This window comes from Apodemus sylvaticus, chromosome 16 (assembly GCF_947179515.1).
Source record: "Apodemus sylvaticus chromosome 16, mApoSyl1.1, whole genome shotgun sequence".
NCBI classification, from domain to species: domain Eukaryota; kingdom Metazoa; phylum Chordata; class Mammalia; order Rodentia; family Muridae; genus Apodemus; species Apodemus sylvaticus.
Window position 1 is genome coordinate 55,042,241 of NC_067487.1, and position 22,059 is coordinate 55,064,299.

The 22,059-nt window shown below is 37.7% G+C and overlaps 1 pseudogene; it reads left to right on the forward strand.

Moving 5' to 3' along the window:
• Positions 1–1,273: 1,273 nt before the first annotated feature.
• LOC127666668 (T-complex protein 1 subunit eta-like) lies at positions 1,274–14,316 on the forward strand (annotated as a pseudogene).
• The last annotated feature ends 7,743 nt before the right edge of the window (positions 14,317–22,059 follow it).

Consider the following 22,059-nt stretch of genomic DNA (forward strand, 5'->3'; position numbering starts at 1 on the left):
GACATAATGGTTTACAAGGACTAATGCTGTTAAAAAGAAAGACATTTCCTGAGAGGCTCTGCCAAAGCCTGACAAATACAGAGGTGGAAGCTCACAGACAATCATTGGACTGAGCATGGGGTCCCCGTTGGAGGAGTTAGAGAAAGGACTGAAGGAGCTGATGGGGTTTGCAACCCCATAGGAAGAACAATAATATCAACCAACCAGACCCCACAGAGCTCCCAGGAACTGAACCACAAACCAAAGAGTATACATGTATGGACCCATGGCTCCAGCCACATATGTGGCAGAGGATGGCTTTATTGGGCATCAGTGGGAGGAGAGGCCCTTGGTCCTGTGAAGGTTCCATGACACATTGTAGGAGAATGGTAGGGCAGGGAGGCAGGAGTGGGTAGGTGGGTGTGGGAACACCCTCATAGGAGGGTGAGGGGGGATAGGATAAAGGTTTTCCTGGGGCAGGACAGGAAAGGAGATAACATTTGAAATGTAAATAAAGAAAATATCCAATAAAAAAAGAAAAAAGGGATGTCCTGTCTTTCATCTGCCTGTTACAAAAGTATTGGAAATTGTAAGCTTCCCTTGAGTGTTTTCAGTGTAAGTATCTTCTAGTTAGGAGAACAGATTTCTAGAATAAAATACCTACTGTAAAGTATGTATTCTTTTGTAGTTTACTAGTAAATAAGAATAATTAATTTTATTTCCATTTTAGTTCAAGATGGCTGAAGCACACTAAAATTTCACAAAGCTACAGTGCAGAAAGCAAATGTACAAAGCATGTATTAGGGAAAGAAAGGTACATGTTATTTCTAAGAACTTGCCTTGGGACAAACTGTAAATTTCAAGGGTCTCCTACAGTTATTGAGTGATATGGGAACAGTTTCTTGAAAACAAAATTCACTTAATGAATATGCATAAGTAGTCTCTATGCATGCCATTTCTGGTCATCTATGTGGGTGAAAAAGAAGAGTGTTATTCAATTTTATTTTTTCAACAACCGTTCTTTTTGAGCTCCTTTCAAAAATATCAGTGATGCTGGGAGTTGACAAAACTAAGACATATGAAATACACACAATAGGACATGTTCTCTTTTCTTTATAATATTCAAGGTCAGGATAAGGATTCCTTCATCCCATGATACAATATATGTCAGATAACTGAGGTACAATTAAAGGCTGGTAATCAAATGATTTAACATAGAAGAGGAAGAGGGAAAGAATTTTGAACTGGAGGAAGCCTTAGCATAAAATCCAGAAAGTTTGAGAACATGATTTCGATGTATTTCACTATTTCTAAGGTAAAGCAAAAACAGAACAAACCTATAATTCAAGGAAGACATATTTTTAGAAAACTAAAGGATTTCTTTTGGAGCAAATATAATTTATATTTTATACTTTTCTCCTTTCATTTCTCACCATACTGATAATATTCTAAACCCATGTTTCAATATACAAGTAAAAAGATTATATAAATATAAAATTGACAAGGCCAGATAGAAAAAGGACAAGAGATTACCACTTCGATTCACAGTAAACCTCTTTATTACCTTCTATGCAGCAGACAAGAAAAAAGTGTTTGCCACTTTTGAGAAAGACTTATGAAAAGCAAGCAATCCTAAGAGCATTGGAGATGATGTCTGGGGTACAGTGGTTACTTAGAGGAAATAGAACCCTCCCAAGAAGCAGGCTAATGGCTTGTCTGGAGCACTGAGTGATCTACTTCAGGAAAAGTCCTTTTAAATGATGATACATTGTCTGTACTTTCATCCTTTACATTAGTATCAGTTATACATGTCATCTCTTTCAATCCCCATTACATTTAATTTTAATGTGTTTCTAATTCGGTTGATGGTAGCTTAGGGTCAGAGTTTGGTGTTGATATATGACTTTAGAAAGCCATAGGGAGATTTTAAGCTCATCATGTTAGTAAACTTGTTTCTTACTTATAATAAATGATCTTTTCATATGGCTTATCTAACACATGTGACAATACATCTAATAAAGGAAATTTAATTTAAATTAAACTCATGATAATTAAAAATTATTTGTGATAACTGCAATCCTTAGGTAGCAAAAGACCATGATCTTTGAGAAAAAAAGAGAAAAAAATTTAAAAAAAGATTAAAAACAAAAAGAAAGAAGTGGGTCATTATAAATTTACCCTGCCCCACAGTACTTTTGATCAATAAATGTTACAAATATACCTTACATGATACTATTAAGTGGTGGTTGACTTTGATAGAATGTTGAAACTACCATTGTCAAAATCAAAACAAAATAAAACCACAACAAGTTTTGTAAGACATATGAGATCAGGGAGTTCTTAATAACTGAGCATGTCCTGAGCTTCCAGACTGTAATAGGCTGGTTACACTGAGACAAAAGAGAAGTGACACCAGACACAGGTTGGCTTGTTTCAGCTTCCTGCATTATTTCTTTCCAATCAGCTGGGCACCGATCAGCTGAATGACTCTAAAGGCCCATGATTAAAAGTCAGCCATTTGTTATGAGACTTCAATCCTGAAAGGGATCGCAATCTCATACCAAGTCAGGTTGAAGAAGTGGACGCAAGACTCCATCTCCAATAAAGAAGTTCTCTCCAGTCTACTCACAAATGAAAAATTAGTTTTCTCCAGAAGTCTCACTGGGTACTCATGTCACTTGTAAGGTCAGGCCTCATGCTCGTCAGTGGATGACCAACACAAAAGGAACTCAGTGGAATTGTTTGGAGGTTCTTTGATCTGTTTTTATAATACTTTGTCACAACTTAATCCATTTTTGTACACCTTACAGATTCCTTGTGATTGTATTACAATTTCTGTTTTTGCGTTTTTATGGGATTTCTGTGTTTTCAAACATGTGCATTTCTGTGTCTCTATGTGTTTCTTAAGTCTTTTGTGTCTTTTCTGTTTGTTTGTTTGTTTGCTTGTTTTATCCTATTCCAGTATGTTTTTATTTTATCTTATTTTACTTTACTTTTTAAAAGATGCCTGTTTGTATTCTTATGAGAGAAAGAAAGTGTATAGATTTGGGGGGGTAGGGAAGATCTGGGAAGAGTTTAGTGGAGGAGAAACTAAAATGAGAATGCCATGTGAAAAAAATTCAATAAAAATAGGTAAATAAATAACAAATAAAAACTCAAACATGGGGACTCAGTTAATCCAATGTTTGTAACACATGTATAAGAACTTGAGTTAAGGTCCCCAGTGCCATGTAGCAGATGTACAGCTTGATTTTCATGTGGGTCCAGAACAACTGGAGCAGGGGCTATCCCAAAAACTGTTGCCAGTATGTGGGATGTGTTACACTAGTTGGGCTGCCTTGTCTGTAGTAGAAGAGGTAGTACCTAGATTCTCAGAGAGGGACAGTGAGTGGAATTTAAAGTGACTAAGTAAAAAAATTTAATTTAATTTAAAAAGGAAAAGATTCTCAGCACCCACACATAAAAATCTGAGCCTGGGCACTGAAATACAATTCCAGCACTGGCAGAGTGCAGACAGAAAGATCTTGGGTCTCACTGGCCAGTTAGTCCCACTGAATCAGCAAGCTACACATCCAGTGAGAGATGCTGTCCCTAAAATAAGTAAGGTAGATGGTAACTGATGATTATCATTTGCCTGAACATGAGTACTAGTGCACACACATGGACAGACACAGAGGACACAAGAGGACCTTAGGTACACAGACATCTTCAGGCTTAGACACATATTGCGAGAAACCTCTACAAGATATTGTAGGGTCAGAATTATAATAAATTCATTTGGTGGATTTGTTATTTTTCACTATGATGACATTAAGAACAGGAAACAGAATAGGCAGTTTAGGGCAGGGACCTCAAAAATAATCAATTCCACCTCTTACCCTTGATTAGTTCTGTTATGGCCAGAAGTTGGAAACATCTTTGGTTCTACCTGAAGTTCTGTCCTGGCCAGGAGACAGAAATGCCAACAATATTCAGGGACATTGATTCATGATCTGTGTTATTGTTTTAATATTTCTTTTCCCTTTCCATAGCAACTTAATGACCACCACAACTGCCTGGAAGCTGTGCACTCTCAGATATTCCATTGGCCTTGGGTGAAATACCCCCAAACTTCGATGCAAACACCTGGATGGAGAGGCCCATGAAACTCTGTGGGTTCAAAAACTGTACTACCATGTGTTGACTATGTAAATCTTATTAACTTAACCTAAGTAGAAATAACCAGTGGCAAGTCTCCCTTCCTGCTTTCTTGTTTGCTTTCACCTGTAAGAAATCTCCTTTCCCAAACTACCTTCCACATTCTACAAAATTCATTCTTTGAGTTTGAAAAATGAAGAACATGCAAGCCACTAACCTAGACTGTTGATTGCCTGGGATCTTCGCCCTCTGACTTATGCTTGACTGACATGAGAGAGTTTCCTTAAACTTGAGCGCCCCCATTTCCCCAACATATAATTGGTTTGCTATATCTATTTGAATCTCTGTATTGCTCCTATTTCTTTAGTGTAGTTTTTCCTCATGGCTCTAAGTCTATTGCAACTGAAACTTATTTCCTATGCTTCCTATATATGTGCTTGATTAAAAACTACTTGGCACAATTTATCATAGGAAAACATTTTTATTCGTTCTAATAGCCTTAGTGCAATTCTGTTCGTAGATCAACATCACCACAGATTCCAAGGATGTCATTCTTGGAATCCTCACACTCAGTGAGGGACATGCTTTGCTCTTCATCTTCTCAATAATCAAAGTAGACTGATTATTTAATTCCTGATGTCACAGTGTCCTCTCCTTGGAGTTCTTTGGGATCATAAAGAAGTTAATGCAACAAAATACATTAATTTCTCAAAGTTTCTTGGATATTCTAGAACTTAAGAAATTCAGTGTCCTGTGGGATGGTATTCATTACATATCCCTCAAGTCATCAGATCCGCTTCTTATGTTTGGCTTGCCTAAATAAATAATGAATGCTTATGTTTGCATTAACTCTGTGTCAATAATGATAAACAAATATATCTTTTTAAAACCAAAGGGAGCAATTCATGTCTAGATAGACTAAATTTCTGATCTAATATGAACTGTTTAAGATATTTTAGCTGATGATTTCTTTTTTGACATATGTTTTATTCTTAATGAACTTTCATAAATTATACAAAGCAAACCGATTTTATTCATCCATACTCTCTTCCTCTAAATTCCCCAATGTTCCATAACACATCTCTCCAAGCCTCATGATCGATTGCGTCTCTTTTTTTTACATATGTAGATAAACATACAAATATATACATGTAGATGTTATTACAAATATCTAAAGAAAAGGATTCTTGTTTTTGAAATTCAAGAGGAACATTCCTCCACTGCTGGTGGGGTTGCAAGTTGGTACAACCACTCTGGAAATCAGTCTGGCAGTTCTTCAGAAAACTGGGCACTTCACTACTGGAGGACCTGGCTATACCACTCCTGGGCATATACCCAGAGGATTCCCCAACATGTAATAAGGATACATACTCCACTATGTTTATAGCAGCTCTAATTATAATAGCCAGAAGCTGGAAAGAACCCAGATGTCCCTCAATGGAGGAATGGATACAAAAAAATGTGGTATATATACACAATGGAGCACTATTCAGTCATCAGGAAAAATGAATTCATGAAATTCTTAGACAAATGGGTGGAGCTGGAGAGCATCATACTAAGTGAGGTAACCCAGTCTCAAAAGATCAATCATGGTATGTACTCACTGATAAGCAGATATTAGCCTAGAAACTTGGAATACTCAAAACATAATCCACATATCAAATGATGTCCAAGAAGAACAGAGGAGTGGCCCCTGGTTCTGGAAAGGCTCAGTGCAACAATGTAGGGCAATACCAGAACATGGAAGTGGGAAGGGTTGGTTGGGGCAGCAGAAGGAGGGAATAGGGCTTATGGGACTTTTGGGGAGTGGGGAGCCAGGAAAGGGGAAATAATTTGAAATGTAAATAAAGATATATCAAAGAAAAAAAGAAAAAAAAGAAAAAAGAAATTGAAATTCAGTCTCTATCTCATAATTCAAAGCTGGATAAATAAAATGTTCAGATTTCTATACAGCATACAAATTCAAGATTAAATGATTATAAAACTAAAACAGTCAAATTAATATTTTGTTTCCACTTATGCTGAAAATTGACAAAATTCACCATACTGTAAGTTATATTACTACAAGCATAACAATTGAGCTTTGATCTTATGAGTGGTGAATTTTACATTTCCCGAGAACTTATCACTTGAAGTTGCACATGCATATGATATGATTATAGTGTTAGAGATCTTATCAGATATATACAGAATTCTGGTAATGGAATATTGATGTGAGCTGAATTGATTGAGTGGATTAGAAGAATTCTAATTCCAGTTCTGTTGTTCAGAGATTTTAGTGAGATTACAAGAATGACAGTGTATGTTAATGTTCATACTAAATTGCAGATTTCTATCTATGTTCTTAAATATCTGTTCTGGTAAATTTTCTTTCAATTACACATTTTACTGAGCTGATGTTTTCAATGGATAAGAAATACATTATGATTTTCTTCCATAAATATTTTTTCTATATTCTTTGTTTACATTCCAAAAGCTTTCCCCTTTCCCAATTCCCCCCTCCCAATATGTCCCATAAGTCCTCTTCTCTCCATCCATTCTCCTATCTTCCCCCCTCCCTTTTCTCTGTCCTGGTACTCCACTACAATGCTGGATCAAGCCTTTCCAGGATTAGGGCCCTCTTCTTCCTTCTTTATGGAAATCATTTGATATGCTAATTGTATCTTCAGTATTCAGAGCTTCAGGGCTTATTAATATCCACTTATCAATGATTGCATTCCATGTGTATTCTTTTGTGATTGCGTTACCTCGCTTAGGATGATATTTTCCAGTTCCAACCATTTGCCTAAAAAAAAATTCATGAATTCATTGTTTTTAATTGCTGAATAGTACTCCATTGTGTATATATACCACATTTTCTGTATCCATTCCTCCATTGAGGGACACTCCTTCACTGCTGGTGGGATTGTAAGATGGTACAACCACTATGGAAATCAGTCTGGTAGCTCCTAAGAAAACTGGACGTGACACTTCTGGAGGACCCTGCTATACCTCTCCCGGGCATATACCTAGACGATTCCCCAGCATGCAATAAGGACACATGCTCCACTATGTTCATAGCAGCCTTATTTATAATAGCCAGAAGCTGGAAAGAATCCACAAATATTTTTATGTTGCTGTGATGTGAAGTTCATATTTCTCACAATTTGCAATGCTTCATTAAAATACAGATGAAGTTTTAGTATGGGCAATGAAAGTTGCCCGAACAAAAATACTATTCATATTCATAATAGGATGAATTACAGTTAAATCAGTTCTGTAGATTAGCTATATAGGCAAATCCAGTTCTGATCTATGTAGGTTTCCTTTGGAATTTGAAGTGCAGCAGTAGCAGTCTGTCGGAAGAGAAAAGAGCTCATTTTTCTTTAGAGCTTATGAAGCACAATAGACCCAAGTACTAGAAAGCACTGGAGAAGAATACATACAGCCATGCTGTGAAACCATAGGGAGAGCCTCCTGCATGAGCATTACCTGTGGCACTCAGCAAAATCAAGCATGGAGGGTATAAACCCTGAGGGGGAGAATTCAACTCTCTGAGGCAGTAGAGTGAGTGCACACTTAGTAACCTTCCTGATAACTGTTACATACTCTGCACTGAAGAAATACAAAGAGGTGGAGTTAGTTGAGGCACTGAAAATATCACTTCAGACAAGATTCCATAGATAACATGGGCAACTTCATGAATTTTCATGACATGACTACATCTAAGAAGCCAGCTTCCACATATAGCAACAGGATAGATTTTATCTGAGAGTTCTGCCCTAAGACAAGTAGCAGGTGTGCAAAAACCAAACAAACCTAAAAGATAGCCAGAAATATGGGCAAACTGAAGGAAGCACCAAGGAATACATTTTTAATAAATTTTAACTGGACTCCACCAGCATCCCATGAAACTCAGAGCGCTCATCTTTCCATCTAGAGTGGGATGTGACAAGGTAGGAGTTGAGACCAAGACTGTTGTTGACACTTCATTCTCCTTTCGTAGCTCTGCCTCCAGAGCATTGCATTAGCTTCTATGTGAATTGCAACAAAGAACAAATCTATCAGAGATTCGATCCATAGAGAGAAGAAGACTTGTGTTACTTGTCCTTCTCTGATCAGCTTATTTTACTTGCCTGGATGTCTGATGACATCCCATTTTCCTGCAGACAATGTGATAGCTGTCTTTTGTATGGATATCTATCCAAAGATGAGTACCTTAGCTGGTTCTGTGGCTAGATTTTGTGACTTCTGTCTCAAAAGATACTAAATGATCAGTGGATGTTAAAATGCTTACATACAAAATATACAAATATCACTTCCTTTATCGTATACAGAGGTAACCAATTACAAAAATATAGCAAAAGCATAAGTCTCCCAGCAACAATTATGTTTGTGAGATATGTACCTTTAACAACCTTGTTTGTGAAACAAAGGGAGACTTTGATGAAACAGAGACTTGGAAATAGTTCTAAAATACACAAAACAGCATTTTAAAATAATAATTCATACATTATTACAAGCTAAACTATATTCTCATGAAAATTATGTGATTTTTCCTATCAGCATAGGTAAAAACTGAAGTTTTAGTAGAAGATACATAAAATTGTATTTTGAAATTATAAACTGAAAGAAATAAAATAATGCTTATCATACTCTAGAAAATATATCAAATGCCTACATTTCTGATAAACAGTGTTGGGCATGGTTTCTTACATTTAAACATTCACAAAAATTACCTGAGAAACTAAGAAATAGCTCAGAGTTTAAGGCTCCACCCTACAATCTCTAAATCAAGATTTCCAGATGGTGCCAGCCCCATACTCCTACATATACTCAGTCCTCCTGGACAATACAAAAAATGTAGATAAAATAAATTATGCTGTCAGCTATCTTGGTGGCTACACTCCCAGACTAGACATGCAAAAAAAGATACATTATACAAAGATAAAATTGGACAGTGAGACTGTTCTAATCCCAAGAACATTGATTATGAGATTCTTGAAGTAGCCATGTGGATAATAAGGTTTATTAACTTGATTTTGCAATTAAGGTCCAGCCCTCTGTGTGTGTGTGTGTGTGTGTGTGTGTGTGTGTGTGTGTATACATTGAATGAGTGTGCCTATACTAACTCTCTGTGTCTCTGTCTCTGTCTCTGTCTCTCTCTCTGTCTCTCTCTCTCTCTCTCTTTCTCTCATTCTATTCATTGGGATATTAAAAGGAATGATTGATGTCCTCTATTTACATACATCTCCAAGCACTTGTGTTTATTTTCTCTAATTTTTATTGCTTTCTCATCTATTAGTGCCTTGAGAAATATATGAATTCTCAACTATAATGCCAGGATTTCCTTTAATTAACTGTCATCTAAGACATTAACTCACTATCATCAACTACCATAATAGCTGAACACAGTACTTCCCAAGTAATAAACACAACTCTGCTTGGCGTTCAGAAAGTGTGCACAAAGCACAGATGGCCTTAACTAACAAAGAATTAGAGTGTATTTTCTACTTATAAATGTCAGTTAATCTACCTAGATTTGTTAATAAAAACAGCTCAACTTTTTTTTCTGTAATTGGTTAGCTTAGACTCATTGTCTTTTATTGATAATGTTAAATAACTGATTACAATTTTTAAACCATTAGGAAGAGTTTATTAGAAAATATTTTTAGGGCCAGATCATTATGATGTTTAAATTCCACTTGGATACATTCAAATATATATGTTAAAATTAAAGCCAAATCAACAATACCAGTATACTTTAAAATGCTAATATTTATGCCCTAAAACACCTCTCATTATTTAATAATATATAACATTTCCAACATTTAATAATGTTAATGTACTTTAAAAATATTATATGTAAATAAAATGAGCTAAAAATCTATTTCCTAAAGAAACACTAAAACACTGACATCAAGTCACCAACACAAGAAAGTTCACAGTTAATGCCCATCAGTAAAATAGGTGAATAAATCATGCCTCCTATAAATGGAGGGTCAGTGATGACTACTTAACAATGGGTTACTGCACAGTAATGAATATTAGCAAGCTATAACTTTGTGCAAAAGACATGAGTCAAGTATTTAAAACAGCACCACCCAAATTCATATCCTTTTCTCTTTTTTCTCTCTCTCACAATTGAAAACAAACAGATATTCACACATATTGGCATACACAGAAACCTAAAAACACAAACTCAGAAATCATAATATTCAATCAAAAGACTTATAGAGAATAAAAAACAGAAGCCCTTGGTCCTGGCTTTAAGTACTTTTTGTATACCCAGCAAAACACCATTAACTAAACTAATTATGAATTTGTAATTATTAATTGGAGATAGCATCTGGGATTAGCATTAGGGATGTGTGCTTTTGTATACTTCCATTCTTATCTCTGGGACTCCATATGGCCCAGGCAGACCTGTGTGGGCCCTGTGAATGCTGCCAATTTCTGTGAGCTCATATCCACAATGTCCTTTGTCTAAAAGGCTTTGTTTCCTTGATGTTTCCCATGTGTAATGGCTCTTACAATCTTTCTGCCTCCTCTTCTGCAGGGTTCCCTGAGCCGTGAGTGGAGGGCATTAGTGGTGGCATCCCATTTAGAACTGAGTGTTCCATGGTCTCTCATTCTCATTGTCCAGCTGTATTTATTCCCATCTGATACAGGAAGAAGCTTCTATCATGATGACTAAACAAAACATTGATATATGAGTGTAGCAGGATACAATTAAAAGTAATTTCATTACTACTTTATGTGCATGTGTGTGTCTGTCTGTCTTTGAACACTAGTACTTGTTTTGTCCCTAGATCCCTGGACTATCTAGTCTCATGTTCTTGGCAGCCCAAATATTGTTAGTGATAGGTTCTATTTCACAAGTCCCACAGGTTTTGTGACACTATTGTACTAAAGCAGTGGCTCTCAGCCTGTGGGGTACAACTCCTTTTGTCAAACCTCTATCTCTGAACATATTCACATTATGATCCATAACAGTAGGATAATTATAACTACAAAGTAGCAATGAAAATCATTTTATGGTTGGTGCTCACAATGTGAGCAACTGTATATAAAGGGCCAAGGCATTTGGGAAGTTGAAAGCCACTGCTCTAGAGCATCATGCATGCAGGTCACCACTGTAGATTAAAAGAGTTAAAGCTGACTTAGCGTTTACCTTTCTTCTTTGATAGAATGCAGAATATCTTCCAGTACTATGAACATTGGTTGGTAAGAATTAATGTTCTAGGTAAGCACCAGCTCAACCTATTCATGTTTAATGAGTAGGTATTGTCTTTCACAATATGAACTTATCATAATTTTATAGAGAGTAACTAATAGGCTTGGCAGTAGTATAGGTTGATTGGGGGTTGCTTCCCTTGGATCCTGTTTGGCCAATGACTCAATTATATGAACCCATTTCAAAAACTAGAAGTTTCATTTGGTGATATGAAATGTTCAGTTGAGGCTGTCTGTCTTGTTATTTGGAGATTTCAAGTAAAGCACCTTCATATATTCATTTATTTTAGAAAGTTTCTACTGTATTAGGTTTCCATACAACCCCGCAAATAGTCCTTAGATTTAGCTGACCCTCTCCAGTATTCCCTTTGTCATCTCCCCTCTTTCCTCTCCATTCCCTTTTGATTCTTCCTTCCAGTTCCCTCCCATCCCAGTCATTTCCCATCGCAATCATCTCCCATCCCAAACTGCCTGTTCTCTTTACACTTCCTAGGGAGAATTCATATTACTACTACAATCCTCCCCCTTTCTTTATAACCTCTATAGTTATATAGATCATAGCCTGCTTATCAAAGATTTAAAAACAAATATCCACATTTAAGCAAGTTAATGATTCAAATTTTATTCATGATTATAGTTCACAATTAATGGAAATTAAGAAAACTTTAGTGCAACTGCTGCAGTTACATCAAACGGGTTACCTAAAAGGGAAGCTGGGGATGTGTGGAAAGATGGAGAAAAGAGATCGAGGCCAAGACAACACCTGCTGCTCAAGGTCTCAAGGTTTAATGGAAGACTCCAAATATATATGCAGGGGAGAACCCTTCCCCAAAGGTTGGAAACTTCTCCACAATCCACCTGCTCTGCAGGTGGCTAGTATCTCTCAGGAAACTGCAGGTCCTTGAAGAACAATGGGCTTCACCTTGGTCTGAGCACTCCACCCTAGGTGGAGGGGATTATGGCTAACACAGGAGTTCCTGCTCAAAGGCTGGGAGAGGAACTTCACATTGGTCAATGTCAAGTTCCTGCCAGGTGGCATGGCACCACAATAAGGCTCTCTACACTTTAGTGCTGGCAATTAATTGGAAATTAGTCTTGGTATGTAGCTAAACTGCAGCCTTTATTTTGATCTTTCCAGGCCCTGAACTTTTATGTACATAAAAGACATAAATAAAATTTAAGAATTCCATGTGACAGCACAGATTATTTCTTAGTATCATAAGACCTTTGATAGTACATGTAAGTCTTCTAAAATGATAAAAGTGTAAAGACACTGACAAATATCAAGAAAAGACTGGATGTTACAATATGGATAACATTACTATTTAAGAATAAACTATGTAGAGAACTGATGGGTTGGGGGTACCTGAAGCCACTTCCAAAATGATGCCCACACCAGTTTACTGATAGCACCCAAGGAATCCCTCAGCTTGAGAGTAACATCAGTGTCTGCCAAGTGATTGCTGAGGCTATAAGAACCACTCGGGTTCCCTGTCGCATGGACAAGCTTATTGTGGATGACTGAGGCAAAGCAACATTTTCTAATGATGGGGCCACAACTTTGAAACTCCTTGATGTTGTCCATCCTGCAGCAAAGACTTTAGTGGACATTGCCAAATCCCAAGATGCTGAGGTTGGTGATGGTACCATTTCACTGACCCTGTTGTCTGGGGAGTTTCTGAAGCAGGTGAAGCCTTACCTGGAGGAAGGTTTACACCCTCAGATTATCATCCAAGCTTTCTGTACAACCACCCAGTTGGCTGTTAACAAAATCAAAGAGATAGCTGTGACTGTGAAGAAGATAGATAAAGTATAACAGAGGAAGATACTAGAGAAGTTTGCAGTGACAGCCATGAGCTCCAAGCTGATCTCCCAGCAGAAGACCTTCTTCAACAAGATGGTGTTTGATGCTGTCATGATGCTTGACGAGTTGCTGCAGCTTAAAATGATTGGCATTAAGAAGGTCCAGAGAGGAGCTGGTGGCTGGTGTTGCATTCAAGAAGACTCTCTTGTGCTGGGTTTGAAATGTAGCCCAAGAAGTATAAGAACTCTAAGATTGCCCTCTTAAATGTTGAACTTGAGCTGAAAACAGAGAAAGATAATACTGAAATCAGTGTCCTCATGGTGGAGGATTACCAGGCAACTGCTGATGCTGAGTAGAACATTCTCTGACAAGTTAGAGAAGATCCATCGGTCTGGAGCCAAAGTTATCTTGCCTAAACTCTTTATTGGGGATGTGGTCACCCAGTACTTTGCTGATAGGGACATGTTCTATGCTGGTCGAATGCCTGAGGAATATCTGAAGAAGACAATGATGGCTTGTGGAGGCTCACTAAATCCAGACCAGTGTGAATGCTCTGATTGCAGATGTGCTGGTTCCACTACCTGATGTTTGAAGAAACCCAAACTGGAGGAGAGAGGTACAACTTCTTCACATGCTGCCCTAAGGCCGGGACATGTACCATCGTCCTCCACAGTGGTGCTGAGCAGTTTATAGAGAAGACAGAGAGGTCCCTACATGATGCCATGATTGTGAGGAGGGCCATCAAGAATGACTCTGTGATGGTTGGTAGTGGAGCCATTGAGATGGAGTTTTCCAAATACATGCAGATTACTCGAGGACCATTCCAGGGAAATAGCAGCTGTTGATTGGTGCATATGCCAAAGCCCTGGAGATTATTCCACAACAGCTATGTGACAATTCTGGCTTTGATGGCACAAATATCCTCAACAAGCTGCGGGCTTGACCTGCACAGGGGGGCCTGTGGTATGGGCTTGTGGTATGGACCAACAATGAGGACATCACTGACAACATCCAGGCATTTGTGTGGGAGCCAGCCATGGTGCGCATCAATGCTCTGGCAGCAATTTCTGAGGCTGTGTGCCTTACTGTGCCTGTGGATGAGACTATCAGGAACCCCGTTCCACTGTGGATGCTCCAGCTTCAGCAGCTGGCCAGGGCAAGGCGAAGGCCGCTTCCATTGAGAGGCAGTCTGCACACCTCCTTGTGAGGTGAATGGGGGGCAGTGAGAAAATGGGTGATTGTCAGCTGTGTTCTCACTGGAGGTTATTTAAATAAAACTTAAAGTTATTTGGTCATAAAAAAAGAGGATAAACTATATAATTTTTTTCAAAAAAACTATCAGAAAAATTTAATTTGTAAAGAATCCTTCTTAGCTAAGTTGAGAAGCTATTTGTCAGCTAAGCTTTACAGTTTACAAAAGGAAATCTGTCACTATGTATCAGGAAGCAAAAAAACAAACAAAAACACTACACTTTCATTTCTAACCCCATGCTTTTACTTTTAGCAATAAGAATGGACGTGATTTGTACAAATAAGTATGCCAAAGCATCTTTCACAAGCAAGCAGTAGATTGAGATGGTCTGACAAGTATCTAAGGTGGTTGGGTATTTAATAGACCAAATGACACTAAGAAGCATGTGGTGGAGCCGCTGAAAGGACAATGATTGGGAGGTGAGATACAAATCAAGAACCAAGAGTTCATCTAACAGAGGCACCATCAAAGGGTGTGGTATGATGCAGAAGTATAGCCTTAGCTTGAGCGGGGGTCCTGAGGAAGGTATCTGGAAGGGAGCCCAGTTCAGGAGCATTGGATGAAGCACTCAGAATCAGTGATGGCAGCTCTGTGTTCTGCCAGAGATAGCTCTCTGCTCAAGATAGTTCTTTTCCACAGCCTTAGAGCTGTCTTGAAGGTCACAGAATTGCCATTTTGCTGAGGAACACCAGATACATTCTCAATCAGGCTCTTTGTTTATCATGGAGTTATTAACCTTGGCGGGGAGAACATTCTCTGAAGGCAAAATATAAAGTAAAATATATACATTATTATACAAACAATATACCATATACCTACAGCAACTGTCAGCACTTGAGAAGACCTGTGCTCTGCTGGCTCTGCTCCAGAGACAGGGGCCATGTCACATTGTCCCTTCCATGGCCATGTGGGACTGGGCAGTCTACATCAATGCAGACACTCATCATTCTATTTTACATGTAGGTAGCATGCGTTTGACCTCATACTAGCAATAGCTGTCTCCCTATTGTCAGAAATGGGCTGGGCTGGGAAAATGGCTTAGCCAGCAAGAGTTCTTGCTGCTCTAGCATGAGAACCTAAGCTAGAATTCCTTAGAACCTAATGTTGAAAACCTGATCCACTGCTTGTCCTCCTCTAGACTGTGAGGGATGTAGATAAAGGAATCACAGGTTTGCTGACTATCAGGCTAGCACCAGGTTTAATAAGGAGATTTTTCTCAAAGGAATAGATGGGGAGAAATAAGGTAAAACACACGAGATCCTCATCTGGCTTCTGATTACATCAGAATGTACACCCCTACAGATTTGTGCACGCCCCCAAACACGTTACATGTACCAACACACACATACACACATACACACATACACACACACATACACACACACCACAAGAAATGGAATGATGATCTATAAGTCATAAAACAGAGTTTGAGACACAGTATTTTCTACAGGATCTTGTGGCATTATAGAGAAGGGGGACAAAGTTTAAAGACCCTGAGGTGTATATGAGAAAAGTTGGAGGATATAGTTTCTAATTAACCTTGATTTGTGAATATGGAAATTTTGTTTTCCTCATTAATGTCACATAATTAGAATATTAATCTAGATATTCTTTCTCAGAGAAATGGAGTAAAGTATGGAAGGAGGATACACAAATACACACATACACACTCACACACACTCACACAGGCATCAGATGAATAACACGGAGCATTAAAGGTAGTGAGCAAAGTGAGAGGCAAAACCCAATCTAATAGACTAATCTTTAGTTGTCCCAAACAGCATGGGGCTGGCTCAGAGATTTCCATGAGGAAATGGCATTTATGTGTAAGATGGACACAGTGAGAAATAGGAAGATGTTGTTCCAAGTCAAGGAATACCTGGCAGATATGTCTTCCTGGGAGGATAAATGAGAGGACATCACAGTGACAAGAATCTTAAAAGCACATAAGATTTATGGAAATGCTAAACTGGGGTAAGTAAAAAAAGCCAAAGTGTAGGAAAAGTATACTTAAAAGACATGACAAAGAAATTGACTGGATTTCAATTGTACTGGAGAGTCAGGGAGGAATTTATACAGAGGAATGATGCAATAGTTCAATTAGTTTTAATTCGAGTATAAAAGGTGCAGCTTAATCTTTCTTCGGCTAAATATTGATAAATACTAACTCTTTAATCTTTACCATAACCCCAGGACACAAACATTATTATTTTCTCCCTCTTAGTAAGGAAAGCAAATCCTTTAGAGGATTTTTCCAAAGCCCACACAGCTAGAATGTAGCTGGGACAAAGTTGGAACCTACATTCATCTAACCAGGAGAAAGCAGTACGACAGCGAGATCAATATTAGGTCAGGCAATATGAAATTGCTGAAAATGCCTATTTCAATAGCTGAATCTAACATGTCTTATAAAAATATCAACACCTCCTGAAATCAAATTTCAATTCAAAATGGAACTGCCAGATGCATATATCTCAAAAGATGAAGCTCTCGTTTAAGATTCTCAACCTGACCTATTTTGGCAGTAGCCTCATCTCCGTAGATTTTAACCCAAAGTTCTTTGGCTTAATTCTCATTTATCTCTGCCTCTGTCATTCCAAGTCTTTTTTTTTTCTCTTCCTGTCTTGCTCCCTGCAATTCCCTATCAGTTGGAAGGCTTCTGACCTGCAGCTTCTGCCTTTCTGCTGATATATGTTCTTAGTTTGCTTTTTACAGAAAGAGAGGAAAAAAACACTGATTGCAGAACACATCTTAGATTCTGGTCCTTGGTACCCAGAGTCCTCTATACTCCTCCTGTTTCACTTTCTAAAGCTCTCAGGTGTCACTCCTTCTCTCCATGCCAGCATCCACTGAAATGCTCTGCATCTAAGCTCAAGTAGAGATGCTTGAAGCTCTGAGTCCAAGGCAGCTTGTTTTCTGAATCCTGCTTTTCTTCTCAAGCAAGACAATCAATCATAGTATGCACAGATGCTATTACACTTTGACCTCAATCTTTGTGTCTTATTTGATATTCTAAGCAGGGGTGCTTAAATTGTCCAGTCTAGTGGGTAGCAATGGAATTCAAGCCTAGTGTTTCACCTGATAACATCTCTTGATAATTATGTCAATAACCTCACTCTTCTCTCCCTCATTATCATCCTTTGTTTGCCTGTCTTCTACCCCCGCTAACAATTTCATCACCAAAAATAGTCTGCATAAGTAGTGTGCAAGTCTCTCTGGATTAAACAGTGACTTTGCTGTTATTTTAAACTTTATATGTGTTAACATATAGAAAATAAAATTAAGATACAAATATAAAGAAGTTAATAACCAGGCAGTGCTGGCACACACCTTTAATCCCAGCACTTGGGAGGCAGAGGCAGGGGGATTTCTGAGTTCGAGGCCAGCCTGGTCTACAGAGTGAGTTCCAGGACAGCCAGGGCTACACAGAGAAACCCTGACTCAAAAAAATTCAAAACAAAACAAGAAGTTAATTAAAAATTATGGACAGGTATATAAACTGGTCACTATGTCAAAAATCTCTCCATGAAGATTTATAAAGAAATGAATAAATATATACAATTAGAAATTATCACATAGGGTTTGAACAGGTAATTAGCTCAGTATAGATGTAAGAAGATAGGCAGAATAAACATAGTATTAAATTTAATTTCTGCTTTCAGTAGAAAAAATCACAAGGGAAGCTGAAGAATTTAGTAATAAAGTGGAAGTTTCTGGTTGTGTCACATGATATAAACTCACATGAAGTTTTGCCAAGGCCATGGGAGAACAGGTGATGTTTGGAGAGAGTATAAATAGGACTCAACAGACAGTGAAGGGGAGCTTGCAACATTTTGTTGCTCTTGAATCTTCTCTGATACTCACTTTGTTAAGAGAGGCATGGCATAGAGCTTACTGTGGGCTCCCAGATGGCTCTGGCTGCTCCAGCGACTCCCACTCATTTAGTAAAGGCCTGCCTATTTCTCTGGGTTGTGCCTCCACTACTAATTCATGTTTGCTCTACTGACATACTGAACTAGACTGCTTGTATCCAGACAGTGGAGATTGGAATTGTCCCAAGGAACTACTTATAAACAGGTCCACATGACCCTGTCTTATTTGTCGTTTTTTTCTCCCATACCTTTGGACAGTGGGCTAGAAGGGGCATCCAAGGTTTTGAGAACCCTTATTAAAGTAGGTTTTAAAAATCTAAGCCTATATAGTAAGATTTAATGTGTATGGTTTCTTATTTTAGTACACTACTGATTTATATGTCTGTGTATATATGTGGAGACACATGATCTATGTCATACATATAGAGGTCAGAGAACAACTTACAGGAATCAGTTTCCTCTATCTTGTGGGTCTCAGGAATCAGACTCAGGTTGTCAGACAACAAGTTCCTCCATCCACTGAGAAGGATCTCTTACCCCTAGTATTTCTTTTTATGAGAGGCCCTCCCATTCTGTTTCAGGCTGGACTAGAACTCACTTTATAGCCCAGGTGTTCTTAACTTAAAGCAATCCTCCTGTTTCAACTCCCCAAATGCTTGAATTACAGGCATACATCAACACACCCTGCTTAAACATATGGTTTTAACATAAAATTGCCCTTTTCATCCATGTGTAAGAAACATTATCAAGGAACAACATTAAGTATATAATTATGACTTATTTTCAACTGCATGGTTCAGTTTTAGACAAATTGACCTGCTTTTGAATATGAGAAAATGATCATGCTTGCTTATTATTCAGTTTTTAATTCACATCATGAATATTAGTTATATAATGTTTATAATATACAGTTTATGAGATTTATAATCTTTTCTGTAATTGTGATTCTCTCAACTATCCATTATAAATTTTATAGTTAAATAGGTATAACAGTAACCACCATACATTTTACTATGTTATATTGCAGTATTACCCTCTAGTCATAGTTTCTATAGTCTGTGAGTTTAGAAGTCCTTTCAGTGATGCTAGGCTCCCATTTTGCACTACAGAGAACCATGAACAGACTTACTCTCTGCCTCTTTTTTGCACCACACTTTACCTACCTGTGTCCACAGCACATTCTGCCAAAACTACCTTGACCATGATCCAAGTAGTGACACAGGTACATTTTCCAAGTTTATCCTTGAGAAGGTGTCTAGATATAAGATACGTATGAGCCTATTGGGCAAATATAAACAGAGCTTGCTTGTGTAGAGTGATAAATTTGATGTCCACAAATGAGGCCACCCAGATTGTTAAGAAAGTTTAGGATAAGGCTGATAAATATGTCTCAGTCTGTAACTATTGGATATATATAAATACACACAGGTGTGAATGTACACATGTATGTATGTATCTATAGATATATGAATATGTATATGTGTGTAAATGTATACCCACATACTTACACACACACACACACACACACATACACACACACACATACACACACACAAACAAACATCAAATAAACTCAGCAAAAATCTTTAAAATTTTAACATAAGGCATATTGGTCTCCAATTATATATAGTCTTTGTAGGTTCCACTGGTATAAAGTTCTAATATGATGGTTTCTGAAGCTCTTGCTTATTTACAAAACAAATAAAAAGAAAATTGCCCTGACTTTTGGGTTGTCTCTTTCTAGAACTCTGCTAATTATTTACTGAGGAAAATGTCAAGCCACCTGCTATTATTTTCTTTATAAAAGATGACTTTCACTTTCTACTGTGATATCTAAAATTGGTGCATTTCCCCCTTAAAATCAATAACTTACATAAAGCATGGATTCTTGATAATTTGATGACAACTTTTAGAAACTTGGTTATCTACTTTGTTTTCAATTATTTTTATTATTATGAAATATGATGCTCTAGAAATGCCAACACATTCTGCTGTGTTTGCAAGTGTGTGTATCTCAAAATAATGTCATTGTAGTTTTATCCTTTCAGCTTCATAAAGGTGAATTTTGATCTCTTGTTATTTCATGAGCTTTGTAATGATCTTTACCTCCCGTTTGAATGTTTTATATTCTAATATCAGTCTCCTGATTGTTTTACTTTGTCTTTGTTTGGTTATTAATGTTCTCTTGTTGTTAATTAAGTTCATTCTTCTACAATTTAAGATGTGAATGTGGAAACTGTTCCTTTGGCTATTTTCTTTTCTTCAAATTTCTATTCTATATTTTGTTCTTCCTAAGAGAAGGGTGGGAAGAGCCACTGCGTTGCACGGTTCTCCCTCTTCCTCTTGTACCCTAGATCTTTACCTTAGGCTGACTGTTCCATCTAGGTAGTGAGCTGGAGTAATGGTAAGCTCATCCAATTTATTTTCTTCTCTTGAGATCACTCTTCTAAACTGCCTGTGGACTGATGCTGAAAACAATTATCTCACCCATTCTGTTAGTCTTGGACGTTTTAGGTAGAAAAGTAAATCTGATTCCTGTTGCTTCTCTTTGTCCTAAAGCAGAAGACTTCTTAGCATTTTTTGCTTTAGATCCACTTACTCAGTAGAAATGGTAATCATGAACAAAAGCAGAGGCAAGAAGACATACCAACTTGGAACCCTTTTTAAGGAATGGTGAAAGATGTGGGTGGGACTGTGAAGGCCTCCTAATTAGGTGATCTGTTCTCTATAGCCCTGTTATTTCCCCCACGTCGTGTAGTACTCAGTGTGTCATTTCACCTCTTCTCACAGGGTCCTCACTTCCAAAATGCTAAATTCAGACTTTAAACATCAAACTCAAAGGACACATAGGAGAGCTTGAATAAAGAAAGTACGATTCCTTACTTCCCTGGCAGTTGGTGGCAAAGGCAATTCATGTGTTTGATATCAGACTTCAGAACTGAACAAGAGAAGCTTTGGGGTCCTTTCCTTTCCTTTATCATACTATGCAGGATAGCTTACCCCAGGAAGTTGTTTCTCCTTTTATGACATTATATCCTTAGATCACACAAAATACCAAGCCATTGCCATTGTGATTGTATCATCAGTGTAGCCATGCTTTGGAGTCATTTATGGTATTAAAATGATGTAAGAACCGCATTTGAACATAATTCATCTTCTAAGGCCATTATCCCCTTGATTAACTAAATTAATATTTCCATAAGAAATGGCTTGGTTTTTAATAAGTCACTTTCCATAGTATATTTCACAATAAGCCTTCATATTGCCACTCTCTGCATTTTGGATCTGCTGGTGATTTTAGAAGTTCAATAGGATGACTGGTTCTCAAGACAACAGTGCTGCATTGAAAATAAACTAGAACACAGCTTGTCTTTTTGTGTTCCATCTGCTCAACCATGTCTATTAAACTCTAGGAACATTGCCCACTGTGCTTTGAAATGCCATGTTGGACTACTGAAATTAAGAAGAATGTTATTTCTTTCATTGTGTTTATTGACATTTTAGCATCAAAACATGAATGTCTAGTTGCAGTCAAAGAAACACGAACTGCAGCCTATGCAGGGTTTGATATTTGCACTAGATTCCCAAGCTTGACCTTCTGGAGCCCATTTCTATCTGAATGGAATTTGCCTTAAAGTGATGTAATCAGCAGTGATCTCAGTTTGACTAATTCAGAAAGCAATTGCTTAGGGAAATCTTATCCACTCATATCCCAGGGAGGTTGGTTACAAACACAGCTTATTAAGAGTTTCAAAAGCAGCCTGCTTGCGATAAATCATGTGGTGATCAGTGTAATTAGA